Raw genomic sequence first — 20,277 nt, forward strand, 5'->3', positions numbered from 1 at the left:
GGGGGTGAGGGTAAGGGACACAGTGGCCCAAACAGGGAAAAATGAGAAGGAACCCAAGGTATTAAATTGGAATTTAAAATATGGGTGTGAATTCATGGTTTTCAAGATAGATAGATGAATGGACAAACATCCAAAGAGACATAAGCATATGAGTTTAGTGGTAATAGTAATATGTGCGTGTGTATAGATACACAGTCAGTCTTGGTTATTTGCAGATTCTTCATTTGCAAATTCACCAACTCACTCAAATTCATTTGTAATCTACAAATTAAAATCGCGCTCTCTCTTTCTTCCTCCTTGCCTCCCGCTGCTACTGGTAGGACCCCTCTGCTGCACCCTCTGAAACTCATTGCTCACCTGCATCAGGATGCCCCCCAAAAGGGGAGATGATGCAATTACACCACTCTCAATCATTGGAAGCTTTGGGTCCTCCTTGAAGATTGGTGTTGTTGGGAAATCTACCTTCTTCAATGTACTAACCAATAGTCAGGCTTCTGTAGAAAATTTCCCTTTGTGCTCTGTTGATCCTATGAGAGGAGAGTACCTGTGCCAGAGGAAAGGCTTGATTTCCTTTGCCAGGACTCCAGGCCAGCAAGCAGCATTCCTGCCTTTCTACTAGTAAATGTAGCATGTAGCGGGTATTGCTGGTCTTATAGACAGAGCTCACAATGGACAAGGTCTGGGAAATGTTATCTCATATTAGTTTCTGAGATGGCATCTTTCAACTAACACATGCTTTTGAAGATGATGATATCACATGTTGAAGGAAGTGCAAATTCTATTTGAGATATAGGAATAATGCACATTATTAAGAGCTTCAGCTTAAAGATGAAGAAATGATTGGGCCCATAATAGATAAACTAGAAAAAGTGGCTGTGAGAGGAGGAGATAAAAAACTAAAACCTGAATGTGACACAATGTGCAAAGTCAAAAATCCTTAGCCCATTTTTTAAACAGGTTTCATTTGTTTTTAGAAAATTGTGCTTTAAATGGAGAACTCTGAGCTCCCAAACTTCAGAGAAAAGATAATCATAGCTCCAAATTCTAAAGGAATAAAATGCTTCATACATTCAAGGTAGAAAAAAGGGCTATATCTAGAACATGTCATGATGTTCCATACAAATGTGTCTATAATATGTTGACACTTTCCCTCTTCTCCACCTGAAAACAAACCGAAAATCAAAAGTAAACTCACAAAGCATATTTTCAGTGCAATTATGAGATAGATAGTATGGACTCCATTTGGATAAAGACTCTCAAACATATCTAAGTCAGAAAAAAAGTAGAACAAATGGAAGTGCTAAAATATATGCTTTTTATTTTATTTTAACGAAATGACAGAAAAAGGAGTAGGTAACTTATCTTAGGAAAAATGCAGTGAAAAGATAACCATTAAATTTTGTGTCCATGGGGGAGTTCTAGGGAATCTGGTGAAAAGGAGGCAGAAGCAGAGTGAAGCTGCCATGGAAAGACAGAACTGCTGCTGGTTAAATGTGGGATTACTGCACCTCTGATCACATGTGTTCTCCAACCTGTACACAGCGTAGGAAGTAGAAAGGAGAAAACTTCCAGGTTTGAGATGTTGAAGAACAGATGTTGGAGATGGCAGAGCAATTAGTAATTTAGGGAGAAACCCCAGAAGCAAGGAAACAACAAAAAGGGTGAGCCACCAAATCATGAGTATGAATTGCCCAAATTCTTGATACTCTATGGAGCTAGGATATATATATATATATATATATATATATATATATATATATATAATCATTAGTATGTAAAGTTGAAATAACTGAGCAGAGATATTTGCTGCTGCACACTGTTGGAGAGCCAGATTCTGCAGTTTGGTTCTAAGCATATTACAGTTTAAAAAAAAAAAAAACACTCCTCAAAAACAAAGAGATTCACTGCAAAGTATTATCGAAAGAGCTTATATATTCTACTAAAAATTATTGGACTGGCAAAGTCACAGGGAAATTTGACCACACTTAGGAAAAGTTAGCAACCTCAGAAAGATTCTAGACAGTAGATATAGTAAACAAAGCAGCTATTATCAACGTATTCAAATAATTAAATGAAAATATTATGATTGTTACCATCATAACTGGCTAGTTAATATTAACAATATGAGAGAGCAAAGGGGAGGCCAGATATTATAAGCATGGTCATCTGGGCAGCTTCTCCAGGAAGCTACAGCTTCACACTCGCCAGGGAACCACTGGCCCATTCCCTGCAGATCACTGGGGGCAGGGGTCAAACAAAAGGGAAGATGGTGCATGAGCAGTGAAGTAAGGGTGACTCAAGGGAGGTGCTTGCTTGTCAGTCTGTAGGGTGGTACCACTGCAAGCAAGCAAAAATCCTGAGTGCTTATTGGTTAAGTTCTAAGTTCCAATCCCCAGGCTAAGAATTCTCTCTTGCTTGCTTGCTTGCTCTTGAGCTCCTGTTTCTCACTTGCTTTGTGACCTGCATTCGTCCATGTACCTCCATAGCCATGTAGCCTTAGCAGCCTCAGTGTCCATGATCATGCAGACCCCACACGCAATGGACTGCAACTCGGAACACATAATTTAAAAAATAAATCAGTAAATTATTAGTAAACTTAGAAGTTACTTCATTATGTATTAGTTTTGTCAGTATGCATATGATATGCAAATATCAATAACCTTTACTTAATTGTTTATGCTTGTGAAGTTGTGCTTACAGGGGGTAAAGTCACCCTAAGATATTAATTTTTTTTTTCAGAGAGGGAGGGAGAGAAAGAGAGATAGAAACATCAATAATGAGAGGGAATCAGTTGTCTCCTATACAACCCACACTGAGGATCAAACCCGTAACCCTCTATGTGCCCTGACTAGGAATCAAACTGTAACCTCCTGGTTTATAGGTCAATACTCAACCACTGAGCAATGCTAGCCAGGGAACATCTGTATTTATATTAACTGATGAGAGCTCCACTTGGTTCACTCTGTCCTCCATTTCTGTAGGGCCTATTACATGCACATCTCATCTTCTGGGTCTGTATCATAACCTTTCTCCTATTAGTTTTTTCTCTTTATCCTTTTCCTTTGAGTTCTATGAGATTTCTCACTCAAGCCTTCTCCTTTTCTCCAATATCCAATATGGTGTCGATTATCTGATTTGTAATCTGGCTCTTCTGCAGTCCATGTCCTGCAGCATGTTGCTAATAATGTCATATTGTCCTCTCTTGGACTAACTTCTTTTCAAACCGAGATATTTGTTAGAATTCCCCATATAATTCTCCTTTCATAAACAACAGTGTATTTTCCAGTGTCTGGCAATAGTTTTTGCTTTTTCTCAACTGGCATCAAAAAGTTTATGCTAGCTTTGCATTAGGATTTGCGTCCTCTGGGAGACTGGGCAGAGCTCCATTTGCATCTTCCAGGCATACACAAAGAGAAAAGGGAAAGGTTCTTTGCCATTCCATTAAAGAAGTAGCCACAATCAGAAGCAAAGAATGTTGCCACTGTTTCTTTCATGAGTTTGGTAAAGAAGCCTAAGATGCATCGGGGAAGTGATTTCAGTGTTTGTCTCGTACACTTGTTCTCATTCCCAGCTAGTGTGGCAGTCTGCCCACTTTCACCTGGCATGGCCACGTACGGCGATGCAAGTCTTACCCTTCTTATTTCCTAGAAAACCAGAGCCCTGCTAAAAATAGGTGCTTCTAAAGAATCAAATGTTAAGAATATTTAACTTGAACAGTCCATAGTGCAGTTAGAGAAGCATTTAAAGCAGTTGAATTCTCCTCTGTACTGGGTGGTTAAACCCTTCCACTTTGCTTCGTAAGGACATGGATTGACTATTTGCAAATACTAGAGCAAAACCAGGGCAAAGAGAACTAGGAGCCCAATCAAGAGCCAGTGACTACCCTGACACATTAGTGTCCCTATAATCTGAACCAGAGTTTAAGTAAAGTGTACATAAAGCAGGATATGCCTGTGACTTCCCAGCAGTCCTCTGGGAGTTGTCTTTGATGTTTGCCAGATACAGCAGGTCCTTGAATAACATCATTCTGTTCAAGGTCATTTCATTATAACGCTGACGAGAAAAAGAAAAAATTATACCTGATCATGGCCACTGTCTGTGTGGAGCTTGCACATTCTCCTCCCTTATCTGGGTGGCTTTCCTTTGGGGACTCTGTTTCCTCCCACATCCGGTGATGTGCATGTGAGGTGAGTTGCTATGCCCATTGCCCCAGTTTGAATTTGAGCGTGGGAATGAGTGGCCCTGCAATGAAGGGCTTCCTGTCCACGCTTGGTTCCTGCCTTATGCCCTGAGCTGCCAGATCAGCTCAGACTGTCTGAGACCCTGAACTGCTATAAGCTGGTTGAAAAATAATCTTTCTTATTTTTGTTAAATTTTCTTAAATATATGTATAGCTCACATTTATATACAAGTTTAATATTCCAAAGTGTTTGGGGTTCTTATTTAGAAGTTTGGGAATGTTTTTGTACCATTATCCATAGGAACTTAACTCTTATTTGTATCAATTAGTAAAACTGGTCTTGTTATACATCATTTGACTTAAAATTCCAGTCTCCAATAACTTATCATTGACATTAAGTGAAGACTTACCATATTGTGTTCCAGAGTCACAATACCTGTCTGCCTCACCTCCAGTTGCCTAAGCCAAAGGTCTTTCTGGAATACTGACATCAATATCTGTAGGGGGGAAAATGGTAAATTCACAATTAGAAAATAAGTAACTGTTCCAACCATCATGGCGCACATATGTCATTTGATCTACTTTGACTAGATTTACATTTAAAGATTTTATGAACCAAGCTGATGCAATATGCTTTAAATTGTGCTTAATTAAACTTAAGGCACATTTTAAAACATTAAGAAATATTTGTTATTAAGCTGCATGTTGAAAACAGCAGTTTTCTTTTGAGCTCAGAACTTTATCACTGTATTCTCTCTTTTTCTCTCCTTCCATCCCTCTCATTCTCTCTCTCTCTCTCTCTCTCTCTCTCTCTCTCTCTCTCTCTCTCTCTCCTAGAAAATCTGAATTGTATAGTTGTCACATAATAAGAACACATGATTGGATTCTATCTATTATCTTCTATAATTTATAATGCTTAATTAATTTTATTAATTTTACACATAAATCATTATTGCAAATAGGTAAAAAATATTTTCTAAGGGAAAGTCAGTAGATAAACATTATTATTATAAACCAAGTGTAGCAGAAATTATTTTAATAAGAAATGGAATCTAGAAATATGAATCAGAAAGATAATCTTGTCCCTGAAATTAATATGGCTTTAGAGCAGTGTTTCCCAAACTTCTCTCATGATGAGAATCACCTGGTGGAGTTGTTAAAACACAGATTCCTGAATCCCAACTAAGAAGTGCTAAACTAGAATTTTTGAGAACATATAGGTAAAATTGCATACCTAACTTAGTGCTCTGTATATAAAATCTGTCTTAGAGCACTAGTTAAGTATACAATTTTACCTATATGTTCCCAAAAATTCTAGTTTAGCACTTCTTAGTTGGGATTCAGGAATCTGTGTTTTAACAACTCCATCTGGTGATTCTCATCATGAGAGAAGTTTGGGAAACACTGCTTTAGAGCACATGTGTCAAACACAAGGCCCGCGGGCCAAATCCAGCCCGCCAGGCCTTGCAATGTGGCCCGCACCGCGCTGTCATCACTGCACTCCGCTGTCAGTTTATGACATTGTCAGTTTATGAATGTTCAGTAAACCATTCGGCCCGCGATTTAGGCTGGATTTTAGATTTTGGCCCCTTCTCTGATTGAGTTCGACACCCCTACTTTAGAGGATGTAAGCTGTTTTCCATGTTTGGAAGCTTTTAAAATAATTCTTATATATTAAATAAGTGAAGATTCAAATGTCATAATTCCAATAACTGACTATATTTCTTAAAAAGTGAGAAGACCGTCAGATTCTCCTGAAAATAAATGTGCTTCTACCGTGCAATTCTGTTTTAGGTTGTGTTGTTGTTATTAATGTTGTTATTGCTATTCCAATTCTAGAAAAATCAATTTGTGCCTGTCTTGACCATAAACCAAATGGTATTTTTCCAAGACCACAGATAGACATGACAGGGTCCTATCGTATTTTCTACCAAATAGCTGGGACAATCATATTTTCCTTCACAAAAATTCAAGTTGGGAACTTATGGGGGAAATCAAGCCAATATCAGTGAGAACTAAAGCTAAAATAGTGCCATGAGGTAAATTTGGGGTCATCAGCATCACAGTGAATTAAGTTTATGAGGAAGAAAAAACTCCAAATAGGAATAAAATATAATGCGAATAAGCAGGAAGTAGGCCATAGAGCTGTGTTTTTGTCATTTCTCTAATCCAGCATACTTGAGGTTTAGGAAAAACTTTAGATATTAAGCCCTAAGTCTCTTTGGGATTGGCTTGTGGGGAGACCTATACATTGAATATTTTAGGTGGCCTAGATGCTATGACAAATTTTACATTGGAGGATAGGGTGATCCAAACAAAGGGAACAACTAGCACCAAGTCCCTAATGTGAAAATAAATTCAATACTAAGGAGAAATAGAGGTGCTAGGATTTGAAGATCACACAGGAAAGCTAACTTCAACCCAAAATTTCTTTACTCAAAGTATATTTCTCTTCTTAAAGGTATAAAAAATCAGATGTAATATGCATGGATTACATGGTCTATATAAAATCAAATTTGCCTATTCTGATATGCTCAGTAATTCCCATTGTAGAGAAAAATCCTACAAAATATAGGTGCATTAATAAAATGGAATATCATAAAAACCATGTAATGAAGAGACATTTAATAATGCAGGAAATGTTAATTACATATCATGAAAAGTAGATTTACAAAGAATATTTAGTTTGCCTTTCCCTATAGTACTGCCCTCAAGTTTGAGGTATGTATGCTTTGGTTAAGCGTATATTCGGAGGGCCATGGGCCAGTGGAGTATGGGGACCCTTATGGAGTGAGGAGAGCATCTGTACTGGAAGTTGATCTAACACTGGGTGTGGGAACCCAAGAAGGGTGAGAAAGGCTTTTGCAGAAGAAGGTGATCCAACTCAGGGTGTCAGAGCCCAAGAAGGATTGGGAGGGCTTCCTTGTAAGAATCAGGCTGGTGAGGACTGTCATCCCAAGTGAGAAAAACAGCTCTCTGTACAGGAGACAATGATGATGATGAAAGATTAGTGCATAGAGCAAAACTGATGAAATTAGTAAATACATTAAGAATAATGTGAAAAAGGAGAAAACTAGGGAAAATCTTATGGGTTAGACAGAAACTAGAGATACTAATGTTAACACATGGTTTTGGATAGATGATAGATGATAGATAGATAGATAGGTAGATAGATAATAGATAGATAGATAGATAATAGATACATGATAAATAGGATAGCTATAGATATAAATGATAGCTATAGATATATATAGATACACATAATGTGTGTAGGGGTGTGTGTGTGTGTGTGTGTGTATTTATACCTAGCACCTAGATATTGATTTCTAGTACCATTCTCTATTAAAAGGAACCAGGACTCTTCATTTAAAAAAAAAAAAAAAAAAAAAAAAAAAAAAAAAAGGCTGCTGCCCTGGCCGATTTGGCTCAGCTTTCGGACTAGGGGGGTTCAGGGTTTGATCCTGGTCAGGGCACATGCCTGAGTTGTGGGCTTAGTCTCCAGTGGGGAATGTGCAGGAGGCAGCCAGTTGATGACTCTCTCATCATTGATATTTCTTTTCTCTCTCTCCCCTTTCCTATTTGTAACCAATAAAAATATTAAAAATAAATAAATATTTTTTAAAATGGCTGGTTTCAAGCTGAAATAAAGTACAAAGGGAACCTAAAATATATCACTGTGTCAGAAAGTACTAAAAGCTCAAACAATAATGGGGACATGTTAAAAGGGCACAGAACCCACTGACCACTTCTGAGACCAGTTGAGCCTCAAAATAAATAATTATATCAATGTATTATAGCCCTTTGAATGAAATAGGAACCCATGATTCTATATTAATGAGTCATCTTCATTTGAATTTTGATAAGAGAAAGGATATTTATACTATTTATCATAAAAAAAAAAAAAACTTTCTCTATGCTCAGATTTTTTTCCTCTATTAACCTAACCCCTGTCTCTTGGTATTTCCTGGTCACTATCCTCAGCCATGAGCACTTCTTATACTACCTAGTCAATGAACACACTTAACCAACTTTGAAACTTAGAAGCCTTCCTTGACTCTCCCTTTCCCTAAACTCATACATCAAAAAATAATCATGTTTACTAATTTAATTATTTTACTATTTCTCAAAACTTTACTATAGATTCCAGTCCAACAGCTTCTGTTAGTACAAGCTTAGATTACTGCCTCTTCTCCAGCCTCCCTTCCTCTAGTTCATTCATTAACTTATTCTGACATTCATTCATCAAATATATATTTAAATTCTATTATGCATTAGCACCTAACAGATAGCCCCTGCTCTCATATAAATTACATGTTAATGGTGATTAATGAACTAATTTAATAAATAATTGCAAAATTGGCCTTTACAGTAATATTGTGATAACTGATACAAAGGCAAACTAGAGGAGTTATGGGGAAATATACCCAGAAAAATGATCTAATCTGGAAGATTATAAATGCCATCATCAAGAATGTTGTATTTAAACTGTTAAGAATATGTTAAGAATAATGAGAGCCAGGTCTCTCACTGTCAAGATTATCACGGCAGGAAGAAGCAAGGTAAATTCAGGCCAGCATGGCTAAGGAATAGTGTAAGAGGGGGAGGTAAGATGTGGATTCAAGAAATACTTGGGGGAAATGTTGACATAAGTCTGGATGCCCTGAATTTGATGCTGTTGGGAGAACGAGATATCAAGGATGACTCCTGAATTTCTGATTTTAGCAACTAGTCAGATGACTATTAACGTTTTGCAAAAGAACACCAGAGTGATCGCAGGCTTACAATGGGGAGGAGGGAGGAAAACATAACTTCATTTTCGTTTCAGTTAAATGATTTTTCTTCCCTATAGAAGCTCTGAGTGGTGACATGTGGAGCTCAGAGGAGACCTGTGATGGACATATAAATTGGAGGGCAGAGATAGAGATAAGAATTGTTAGTCACTAAGGAGTCAAGGAAGCTTAAGGAAGGAAGACTTTCTAGATGCAGGAAGTGATTAACAGCCCCAATTTCTGCTGATACATCAGATAAAATAATAACTGACATCCATTCACTGGAATTAACGACATGAAGGTCATTGGTGCCTATAGAATAAATTACTTCAAACTCTTAAAGCCAGTCAGTTGGTGGGGTGGTGGCCCCCATACCAACATATTATGGGACATTCCTGACTCACTCACTTCCACCTCAGGGTTATTAGTCACATTATTTCTCACTGCCCTTACCTATCAATTTTCCTTCATTCAAACCCTAGTCCAAATTCTTCCCCTCAATAAACGTTTGCACTGTGTCTTTTATTTACATCAACTAACACTTTTAATGTGTAATATGATCTCTATACTTACTTTTTTCTCCCTATAAAAATATTAGCTCTCTGGGGTGAGGATCATATTTTGTTTATCTTTGCATTCACAATGAGTTACACATGGGAAACAAATATGTTTTTCATTTTATTTACTTAATTTCCTGTTACTCATGAGTTGCTTTTCAATGGATTTCTCATTATCCTGTTTCTCTTTTTATGTGCATTTCTGAAAAAGGCTGACAAAATGTTCTTGAGTGAGCTTTGCCAGGTGTTAGAACATTTGTGAAGTCACCATGGATACAAGTTCTGCTCCTCAATTTTTAAGTCAAGGATCTTAATTTCACCAGTTAATCTAGTGGTGGCCAGGTTCCCTTCAGAGCAACCAAGTTTACCAAAAAGGTGGCAAAAACACCACCAAGTGTTAGAATCTGGGGTCAAACCTGACCTTGGTTCAGCAACCTTTGTACTTAAGTTCTGGCTAAGAAATAATTCAGAGCCAAGACTCAAGCTATAAGAGAGTTTATTTAGAATAGCAGAGGTAGAAGAAGTGAGTGGTAGAAGAAATGGGCTCAGGAAACAAGTTACAGGGACATAATAAGGGCCCTTTGATCTTAGGAGAGAGATAGAGACAAAGACAAAGTACTTGGGTGGGGGGGGGGGAGTGGGGAGTGGAGGGGAAAGGAAGGAGCACACAGGGTCCTCCATCCTAAGGGCTTTTAATAGTGGGATTTTAGGAAAGGTCCATTGGGAGAATCTCAATAGAATATTTACCAGCTTTTCAGGTGTGGCCTTTAAAGGTTATGCTTTCCCCTAATTGGTCAGTGCCAGGACAGGGGATCATTAAGTCAGTGTCATGGCTGGTCCTAATGTCAGCCATGACATCGTTTCTCTAGTTTTGCTGCTTTTCTGGGCTTGGAGGTGAAACACAACCGAGTCCTAGATGTTATCTCTAGGGAGGAAAGGTCAGGAGACTCCAAACTGCATGACGATATGCTAGGGGACGAAAGGTTACTCTAGAGCACATGTGTCAAACACAAGGCCCGAGGGCCAAATCCAGCCCGCCAGGCCTTGCAATGTGGCCTGCACCGCGCTGTCATCACTGCACTCCGCTGTCAGTTTATGACATTGTCAGTTTATGACTGTTCAGTAAACCATTTGGCCCGCGATTTAGGCTGAATTTTAGATTTTGGCCCCTTCTCTGATTGAGTTCGACACCCCTACTCTAGAGGCAAGGTCTTTGTTTTCTCAGTTTTGCCTGTTGCTAGGCACTGAGGGTTTTCTGCCCTGGTGACCTTTTATACCTGGTACATTGTCCTTGCTCTGCTTATGTCTGTCTAACTGCCTACCACATACATACATACATACATACATACATACTCTAAAGATGATACACATTTATGTGTTCAATATTCCAAATTAAAGAATAGTTTTTAAAAATTATATACTGTGTATATATAAAAGGCTAATATGCATAGCATAAACAATGGACGCAGACACTGGGATGGTGGGGGCTTGCCTGGGCTGGGAAGGGATGAAAAAGGCAATCAATTGGGAGAAAAGAAGACATATGTAAAACTTTAGACAATAAATAAATAAATAAATAGCTAATATGCAAAGTGTCCCCTTCGGAGTTCAACTGGGAGACCGTGAGTTGAATCACTTGCTAGGATGTGTGCTGACCACCAGGGGGAAGGACGGACCATTGAGGGCAACCAGCAGGAGAGGCAAGTGCTGAGGGAGTGAGGGAAAGAGAAGGCAGGGGGGCGGGGAACCTGATCAGCCCTGATTTCTGGCCAGGCCTAGAGACCCTCCCTTGCATGAATTTCATGCACCGGGCCTCTAGTATATTAATATTTATTAATATTCAGCTTTTACATGATGTTTATATTATGTTTTAACAAAGGGAAAAGAAGTGAGAGAGAACACAGAATCAGTAGATACAGTGAGACTACATGATGAAGTGGGAAGAGCATAGTATTTTTGAAATCAAACAGACCAGGGCACCAATGCACCTGTGCTTCTTATAAGCTTCTTTATCTATGAACCAGGAATAACAAATATTACCAAAGAGTTATTATGACAATTAAATCAGTCAATTTATTAAAAATTCCTAGATTGCTATCTTTAACATTACTAGAGTCCTGATGCATGAAATCCATGCAAGGGGCTCGGCCCTCGAAGCCCTGGCTTTGTCTGGAAGGTCATCCAGACAATCATCTGAAAGATTGTCCAGAGGGTCATTCTGCTGTTAGGTCTAATTAGCATAATAGCTCTTTATTATATAGGATGAGATATGATACAAATATTGATCTCATGTCCTTGCTTTATATCAATACTAAAGGCCCAGTGCACAACTGGGTGTGGGAAGAGATTGGGCAGCTTCCCAGCGGGGGCCTCTGTGGCTAGTGCCTTTGAATTGTGTGCTGCTGGGGGGAAAGAAAAGCCTCCCCAGAAAGAGGTTTTTCAAAAGCCTTCAGGGACCAGGAGGTTGGCTGGCCAGCAGCTGGCCCAGCCCTCCAACTGCACCAGTCTTGGCCTGACACAGCCCACATCTGCTGCCACCCACCCCCGGTTCCCTATTCCCCATCAGGCCATCGGCGCCAGCCGGCCCGGAGGGGAAGGACCAGGAGATTGGCCATGGCCTTCCTTCCCTCAGCTGTCCACAGCTGGCCCCACCCCCTGTCTGCACCAGCCTTGGCCTGGCACCACTGGTTCTCCATTCCCCATCAGGCATTCAGCGCCTGCTGATTTGGGGAGGGGGGTGGTGGTGGAGGAGACTGGGAGGTTGGCCAGCAGGCTCTGATCAGGTGATGGGGTGGTCAGTGTGTATCATAGCACCCAGTCATTCTGGTCCTTTGGTCATTCTGCTTTAAAAGTCGCTTAGGCTTTTATGTATATAAATATTCTATGTCCTTTCTCCAATTTCCATTTATATGGATAAATGTTTATTTCTTATTCTCTTCACATTATTTTCTAGCTGAAATGTTATTTTATCTATCAACATATTTTCAAATCTTGGAATAGCAAATTCCAGAGACTCTGGTGTAACAGAAAAGCAAGCATTACCTTCCACATTCAAAATCAAATGTAAATAAATATACAACTAACTGATCCTACCTGCCTTCAAACCCAGATCATAAATATATTTGTAAATATTCTAGGCCTTTTTTTTTTTCTTGAGAGGCAGACTTTGCAAGCACATTGTTGTAGAGGATGTGTTAATACAAAGTCTCTCAAGCTCTGATCCTCACTAACCTACTGTGATAGTTGATTTTATGTGTCAACCTGACTGGGTAACAGGGTGCCCAGACACTTGATTAAACATTACCTTGAGTGCCTCTATGAGGATGAAGTTAATATTTGAACTGGTAAGTTGAGTAAAGGAGATTTCTCTCCTTAATGTGGGTCAGCCTCATCTCCTCAGAGACTGAATAGAACAAAAGGCTAACTCTATCTTGAGCTAAAGGGAACTTCTCTTGCCTGATTGCCATGACCTGGGGCATCAATTCTTTCCTGCATTCAGATTCAAACTGAAATATCAGTTCTTACTGGATCTCCAACCTGCCAACTGGAGATTTGGGGACTTATCAGCCTCTATAATGGCATAAGCAAGTTCCTTGTAATAAATTCTAGACTGATATGTGGTAGGCAGTTAGACAGATATGAGCAGAGCAAAGACAATGGGCCAGGTACAGAAAGTCAACAAGGCAAAAACCCCCAGGTGCCTAGCAATGGGCAAAACTGGGAAAACAAGGACCTTGCCCCCAGGGCAATCTTTCTTCCCTAGCATATCACTGGTCATGTGATTTAGACGCCCTGACCTTTCATAGCAATGGTTTCGTTTAGACCATACCCTGAGGTGTCTCTAGTCATGCGAGTTAGACTGCCTTAGAGAGAGAAAAACTAAGGGAGCTGGGATAATAGCCATTAAGCACTAAGCCCTCAGGGCAATGAGGTTCTGATTCACATCAAACACATGTAGACCTCAGTTTCAGTATTTCTGCTCCATGACCAGAAAAGCAGCAAAACCAGACAAGAAAATTCATGGCTGCATCAATTAAATGGCCCCTGCCCTGGCCCAGCCCAATCAGTGGAGACCACAACACTGAAAAGACACACCTGGATAGCTGATGAATAATCTATTGAGATCCCCCCCTTTCCACCTCCCCTACAGTCTCTACCCCTAAAAGTTCTTAAGATGGAGAACTGGGGGACCCAGCATCTTTCCCACCCGGGGCATGCCAGTGCCTTTCCCCTCTCCCCCTTCCCCTCCAGAAGAATTTTCCTTACTTTTCACTTTCTCCTAACTTCCAAGAGCCATTCATTAGCTTCTGTAATTTTTTTTTTTTTTTCCTGAACTCATTTCTACCACTCACTTCTTCTACCTCGGTGACTTTCTAAATAAACTTTCTATTGTAGTTAGTTTTGACTCTGAATTCTTTCCTAGTCTAAACTCAAGTAGGAAGGATGTTGAACCAAGGTCTAGTTTGACCCCACTGGTCTAACACCTGATACCTGATAGATCCATAGATAAGTAGATATCTATAGAGGTTTCGGGAAAGCCTGTATGGCAGGCATTACTTACAAATGCAGAGACCACAGTATCCACAAAATGTGGTCTGAAAATAAACTTCCTAACTAAAAGCAAGTACAAGGTAGTCATGTCCCAGGGCAGTATCTTCCTTGACAAAGGTCAGTCTTTACCTTAACTGAGCCTGTCTGTTGTCTTTTTGCCACTATTTATAACATACCTTTGAAATATCAGAGTAATCCCCTTTGCCATACCCTGATGGGCACAATCTCCCATCAGAGCATACGACCACAGAACTCCTCCTTGTTATCTTGTTCTCCGGCATTATCATCTCTATGTTCTGTAAATGTTCATTGTTGACTATCCTGTACCCACTAAAGAAATATGTATCTAGCCAAAACTGGTTTGGCTCAGTGGATAGAGTGTTGGCCTGTGGACTGAAAGGTCCCTGGTTCGATTCTGGTCAAGGGCACATATCTTAGTTGCAGACACATCCCCAGTGGGGGTGTGCAGGAGGCAGCTGATGGATGTTTCTAACTCTCTATCCCTTCCTCTCTGTAAAAAATCAATAATTATATATATATATATATATATGTATGTATATATATATATATACATACATATATATATATATATATTTTAAAGTCTAGAAAGACTTCTTTTAAAAAAAAAGAAAGAAAGAAATATGTCTCTATCCATTTCACTTTTTATCCAATCTCAGAAGATGTAGAAATGCTGCTGCCAGGTTTTTTGGGCAGTGAGCGCAGCCGAGGTGTTACAGTAGGAATTAGTAGTTCATATAGTCCGGCCCTCCAGCTCTCTGAGGGACTGTGATCTGGCCCCCACTTTAAAAAGTTTGAGGACCCCTGCAATCTATCACTAATGGATTTTATGTAACCACCTATGTCTCCCCCTTTCATTCTGCTGTATAAGATAATTGGTAAAACTGCCATTTTCAGGAGCATTTTCTCAATCAGTTGAGATTTTGCTCTCAATTATTGTCATCAGTTTGGCTCAAATAAACTCATAAAAATTGTCTACAGGTTTGGACGAATCTTTTCTCAATAGTGTTTATGGGCCGCGTCTAAGGGGAAACTAGAATAAGGTGGAAAAAGAAAGGAAGTTATCTTTGACATAAAGAAATATTCTCCTTGTCAACATGTGTTTTTAAAAGCATCCATCTTTCACAAATACATTGTGGCAGTATAGTTAAGAATCTAGAAAGAATCCTGGTTGAGTGGAATGGAGAAACTGAGATAAGAACACTTAGTAAGGCCAAACAGTTTGGGCAGCTTGCAGCCTGCTTGCGAATTGCCAGACTATATCTTCCCCAACCAAAGACACTTGAGAGCAAATGGTTTATATATCTCTTTCCTAACCAGAGAATACATACTTAAATCACCCTGGCCTGGGCCAATAGAGAAACCCAATGAATGCCATTTGAACCAGCTAACCCCAGACATTTCAGGGAGAAATAAAACCCCCCATAATATTTGGATGGTATCTCTTCAGGGGGCATGTGGCAGAATAAATAACTTCTAAGGCATGAGGAGGAGGAGGGAATGAAAAAGGGAGAGTTTATCTCACCCAGTGAACAGAGTAGTCCAGATTTGGGACTTGCCAAAATAAAATTGTCAGATATTCTCATAGTAGTGAATTCTGGGGAAATTTACAATAATGTAAAAGGGGGACTTTGAAATATACAATAGTTTACCTTTCAAGGGAACTTTGAAACCTATAAGAGAAAAAATTTATATATATCCCTTGAACCTCCACCAGGCAGGGCACTCAGTTAAATTGTCTGCTTGTGCTTTATGCCAAGTATATCTTAATAAATTCACTTGCTTTGCTTCCTTAAAAATGTGCTTGTTTTGTTTCAATACTGATTTCTGTCACTCGTTTGAATTATTTTTTTATGAGTATGACAAGAGCCAAGGAGGGGAGAACTTAGTCCACTTGGACTCAGCTGACTCTCTGGTAATAATTGTGTGTGTGTTGATCAATTCACAATGGTGAGAATACATTTCCCAGAAGAAGGAGGATATAGTTGGGCCTACGTTGTTCAATGTAGAAATGCTGCTGCTTCACACTGGTGGAAACTGGCTCTCACTTTGTAGGTAGAGACTCTATGCACAGCTTTTACCCATGACTCACCACTTACTGCAGGAGGCTGTACCGCCCCGGTGATACACGCAGGTTGTTCCTAAGCCTGCTAAGAAACAGGAAAGATCACAGCCTCATTTAAGGTACACTATGGTGAATAGGCAACATGGCTACCTCTGGGAAGTTGGAATGGAAATATCTGCAACGATCACCATCAGATTTTGGTTGTCCCCACAGAGATACCAATCACTGCTTTTTACATGTTTCTTTCATTTGTGTGTTTCATGGTAATTATTTATTACTTTGTATTTTTATGTTTAATTTTTATTGTCTTCCTCCTCTGAGTGGACTGAGGTTGTAAGCTCCTTGAAAGTAGGAATCATTTGAGTCTGGTTTGCTTGGCATAGTGATCAGTACAGAAGAGATGCCCCCAAAATTCTGTGAATGAGTGAAGCAGTGTTATTATAGGCAAGGTTGCAGTAAGACGACAGGAAATCAGCTGGAGGAAAAGAAGAAATTTCAGAGTGAAATACAGTTTGCTTAATTTTGGAATTAAAATGGGAAAATGCCAGCAGGGATTTCAAATAAAATAAAAACAAAACAACAACAAACACACACACACACACACACACACACACACACACACACAGAAATTACGTCGTAGTTCAGTAAAAAGTTGTATCCATGCGCAAGGGAGGACATAGTCCGACTGAATAAACTAAACAGGGTGGTGGAAGTATCAATAATAAAGTTGCTTTGTGATTACATTGCATGAAATAGCGACAGTTCACTGTGCTTATGATAAATAGATGTTTGTTTGAGGCTAAAATTTTTTTTATTCTTCATATTTCATACTTATTTTTAGTCATGGGCTATGTTAATATCTTTAATTAGTAAATGGTATGAACGAGGGGACTAAAGAGACTACAGTTGATCCTTGAACAACCCACTAATCTACCCGCTTCAGCCCCCTCCCCCCCCCTTCCACAGACATTCCCAGCATGCCACTGGGTTTTGGAGGGCTGGAAAAGTAAAAAGAATCATGGCAATTTAAAATGGTCACGACATTTTACAACCTACTGAAGAGCCACATTGATGTTTTAATTAATAATAGTCAATAAAAATGTGTCATCTGAGGCCAACACAAGAGTACTTCACATGCCAACAAGTTGTTCCCTACAGTAAAACTGCAATTGTAACTTCTAACGTGATTATTTAGTCATTGCAATGACTGATTAATATACATATAAACCTATTTTTTAATAAACCTAGAATGAAGGTTTTTGCTTTGTTCTAACGTGATTATTTAGCCATTGCAATTACTGATTAATATACATATAAACCTATTTTTTAATAAACCTAGAATGAAGGTTTTTGCTTTGCTACTTTATTTCTTTCCAAATCCAGCATTCTGAGTATTTGTATTATGGATTTAGTTATCAGTGTCTGAGAAATAGCAGAGAGAAAAAAATTTATTTTAAAGTTTAAAATTTATTTTAAAGTTAAAAATAAAAATTTATTTTAAAGTATATATAATCTATATACATGCATATATAGATTAGGTTTTACCCATCTGATCTCCAAGGAGTTTCTGAGGGAAAGATAGCTGCAAGGGAATTAACACCAGGACATGTGGTTTCCTGAGTAATTCACCTTCTTTGTTGGAGGCTGCCTTGTAAGCTAAAAAAATGCATAGGTTCCTACTTCTTCAAATTCTGACCTGCAGAGCTCTTCTGGAAATAATACCTTCATTATCTTCCAGTTACCTATCTCTTATTTTCTTTTCCTCGTGTTTATTTATTATCTCTCCAGTGATTGATTATGCCTTCCATGCTCTATAAACTAAATCAAGAAATGTGATTTGCTAGATTATATAAATGGATTGTTTTGTGTAAGAGAGAAGCAGACATGTGCCTCCCACCCACCCACCCACCCAATAGATTTTTCCAAAAATTCATCCCCAGAAAAGCATTTCTCTTCCGTGGCTTAATCTTTTGAAGTGTACCATCAACATTCTCAATAATTGCCATATTCTAGTACACTTGTTTGGTTGCCTTTTATACTCTGAGAAAGAACAATACATCCTGTTTTCTCTTCGTGTTTTCCGGTGGCAATTTTGTGTCTTTGGAACAGGATTCCAAATATCTTCTTGAACACAAAGAACTCTGTTCTTCACTCAATGAGGAGGAATTGTACAAATAACCACCCATACACATCACTGGATTGTGAAGAAAAATTGCACCCATAAAATATGAAACACATTGTTTAAAATTACTCACATCAGTCATTTAAAATCTATTGTCACACTTCAAACATTTGAACTGGAAAATTTAAGCATTAACATTGTAAAATATTAATAAAATATCCAGTATGAACAATTTCCCACCTTAAAACTACAATTTTATAAAGTCCAATACTTCCAGAAAGCTTTACGTTTTTCAAAGTTTTAATTATGGCAGGATTTATACTTAAAATGAAATTTGATAATAGGAGACTCACTAGAACCTGATCTGATTTGTGAATTTGTAACACTCTTCCAAGAAACAAATGAAGGGGGTTCTGAAGCGATGTCTAGTCAAACATAATTTTATAAATGTACAAACCTCCTTTCCAGGTCAACAGAATATTGATAATATTATTACAGATTATGCATTTATATTTCATATTTTCTACTCCTATTCATATGTAACTCAGTATTTATCTTTATAATACACAAAACATGTTCATACTATTTTTTCTATTTAATTGTTCAGTAAGCCTGCTTAGGTTTTATTTGTTAGTCGAAAACTTAGGTTTGAATAAAAAGCAAACAGTAGACTAAATAATGATTGTGTTTGATTTTTAATTATAGAAAATTATTTATAGTCATTTAAGTTTTCTTATTATTTAATTTATAACTGCTCACCGTTTATAGTGAAAAACTCGTTTTTATCTATATGTGTGGTGAAAGCCCAACAGAATTTGGCAACTAACCTTCACTTGTTATTTCTTTTGAAAGTAAAAAGGAGGCAGGATGAAAAGCACTTTTAGAAATAAGAGATAAACAAGGAAATGGAAAGCTATGTATCTTCTGTGGTATCCTCTTCCAGGTTATCAGAGTCCAACCCTGTTGGTCATCTTTGTGCTATTTTGCAATTCTTTATATAAATTGTAGGTACTGATCATTGTACATTGTGTCTCCTCCAGAGGTGATTTAATCGATTTCCTCTGCCCTGTGGTAAAGCTAGTTTTGTCTTCATTTGTAATTCATTTGGCAAACTTTTTTTTTTTAAATCTTAGGAAACTTTAATGAACTGTATTAACTAAACTATGCCATGTATCATCTTTTGTATTATTAAAGCTATCGTTATGTATTATTTTCAGTAGCAAACTATCCCATGACAATGGATTGTGTAGAAAAGAACATAAAAAAAAAAAAAGAAAGAAAAAAAATATAGCCCTGACCGGTTTGGCTCAGTAGATAGAGCTTCGGCCTGCAGACTGAAGGGTCCCCCGTTCAATTCTGGTCCAGGGCATGTACCTTGGTTGCGGAAACATCCCCAGTAGGGGGTGTGCAGGAGGCAGCTGATTGTCATTTGACAAACTTTTGTTCCACACTTTAATTTGTGCTGTTTTGACTTTTACTTTGAATCAGTCATAGCCTCTGCCTCATCATGAGTCAAATATGTTATTTCAAAGATGTTCACTTTTATGTCTGTATCAGTCATGATTTTACCATTTTGCCTCTACCAACCTGGTGGTTAGCCCTATAAAGAGTCCTACACTGGCTGGCCTCTTACCTCTTCCTGCCTCAATCACTGGATGCAGGCTGTGCTGAGGGAGTGGTCAACCGAGGGGGCTCCCTGCCATGGGTACAGACCCTACATGGATCCTTCTTCCTCTTCCACATACATAGACTTGACCAAAAGACGCCGATATGTCACCATCTCACTGACTTCTGGTCTGCTCTTTTAGGGTGTTTCATAAGGTTGGCTGAGCCTACACAAGAGGCAGCTGGAAGCTATTTCTACCTGGACCTACTAAGGCTAACAATAACACAACTGCACTTGAAAATAACTGGGAAGCACATATATATAGTGTGTTAATTCCAGACTCGACGTACCTCCTCACCCAGGTGCCAGAACTGCCTACTTCCCCTAAACCAGTGGTTTACAAACTTTA

General features: G+C 38.6%; 1 pseudogene across 1 annotated transcript; it reads left to right on the forward strand.

The window, feature by feature from the left end:
- The first annotated feature begins 367 nt into the window (after nt 1-367).
- Nucleotides 368-941, forward strand: LOC311629338 (obg-like ATPase 1; annotated as a pseudogene). Its single transcript has one exon. The product of its transcript is annotated as an obg-like ATPase 1 (transcript).
- Nucleotides 942-20,277: the final 19,336 nt, after the last annotated feature.

Source organism: Pipistrellus hanaki (assembly GCF_964339955.1).
Source record: "Pipistrellus hanaki genome assembly, chromosome: 10".
Lineage (NCBI taxonomy): Eukaryota > Metazoa > Chordata > Mammalia > Chiroptera > Vespertilionidae > Pipistrellus > Pipistrellus hanaki.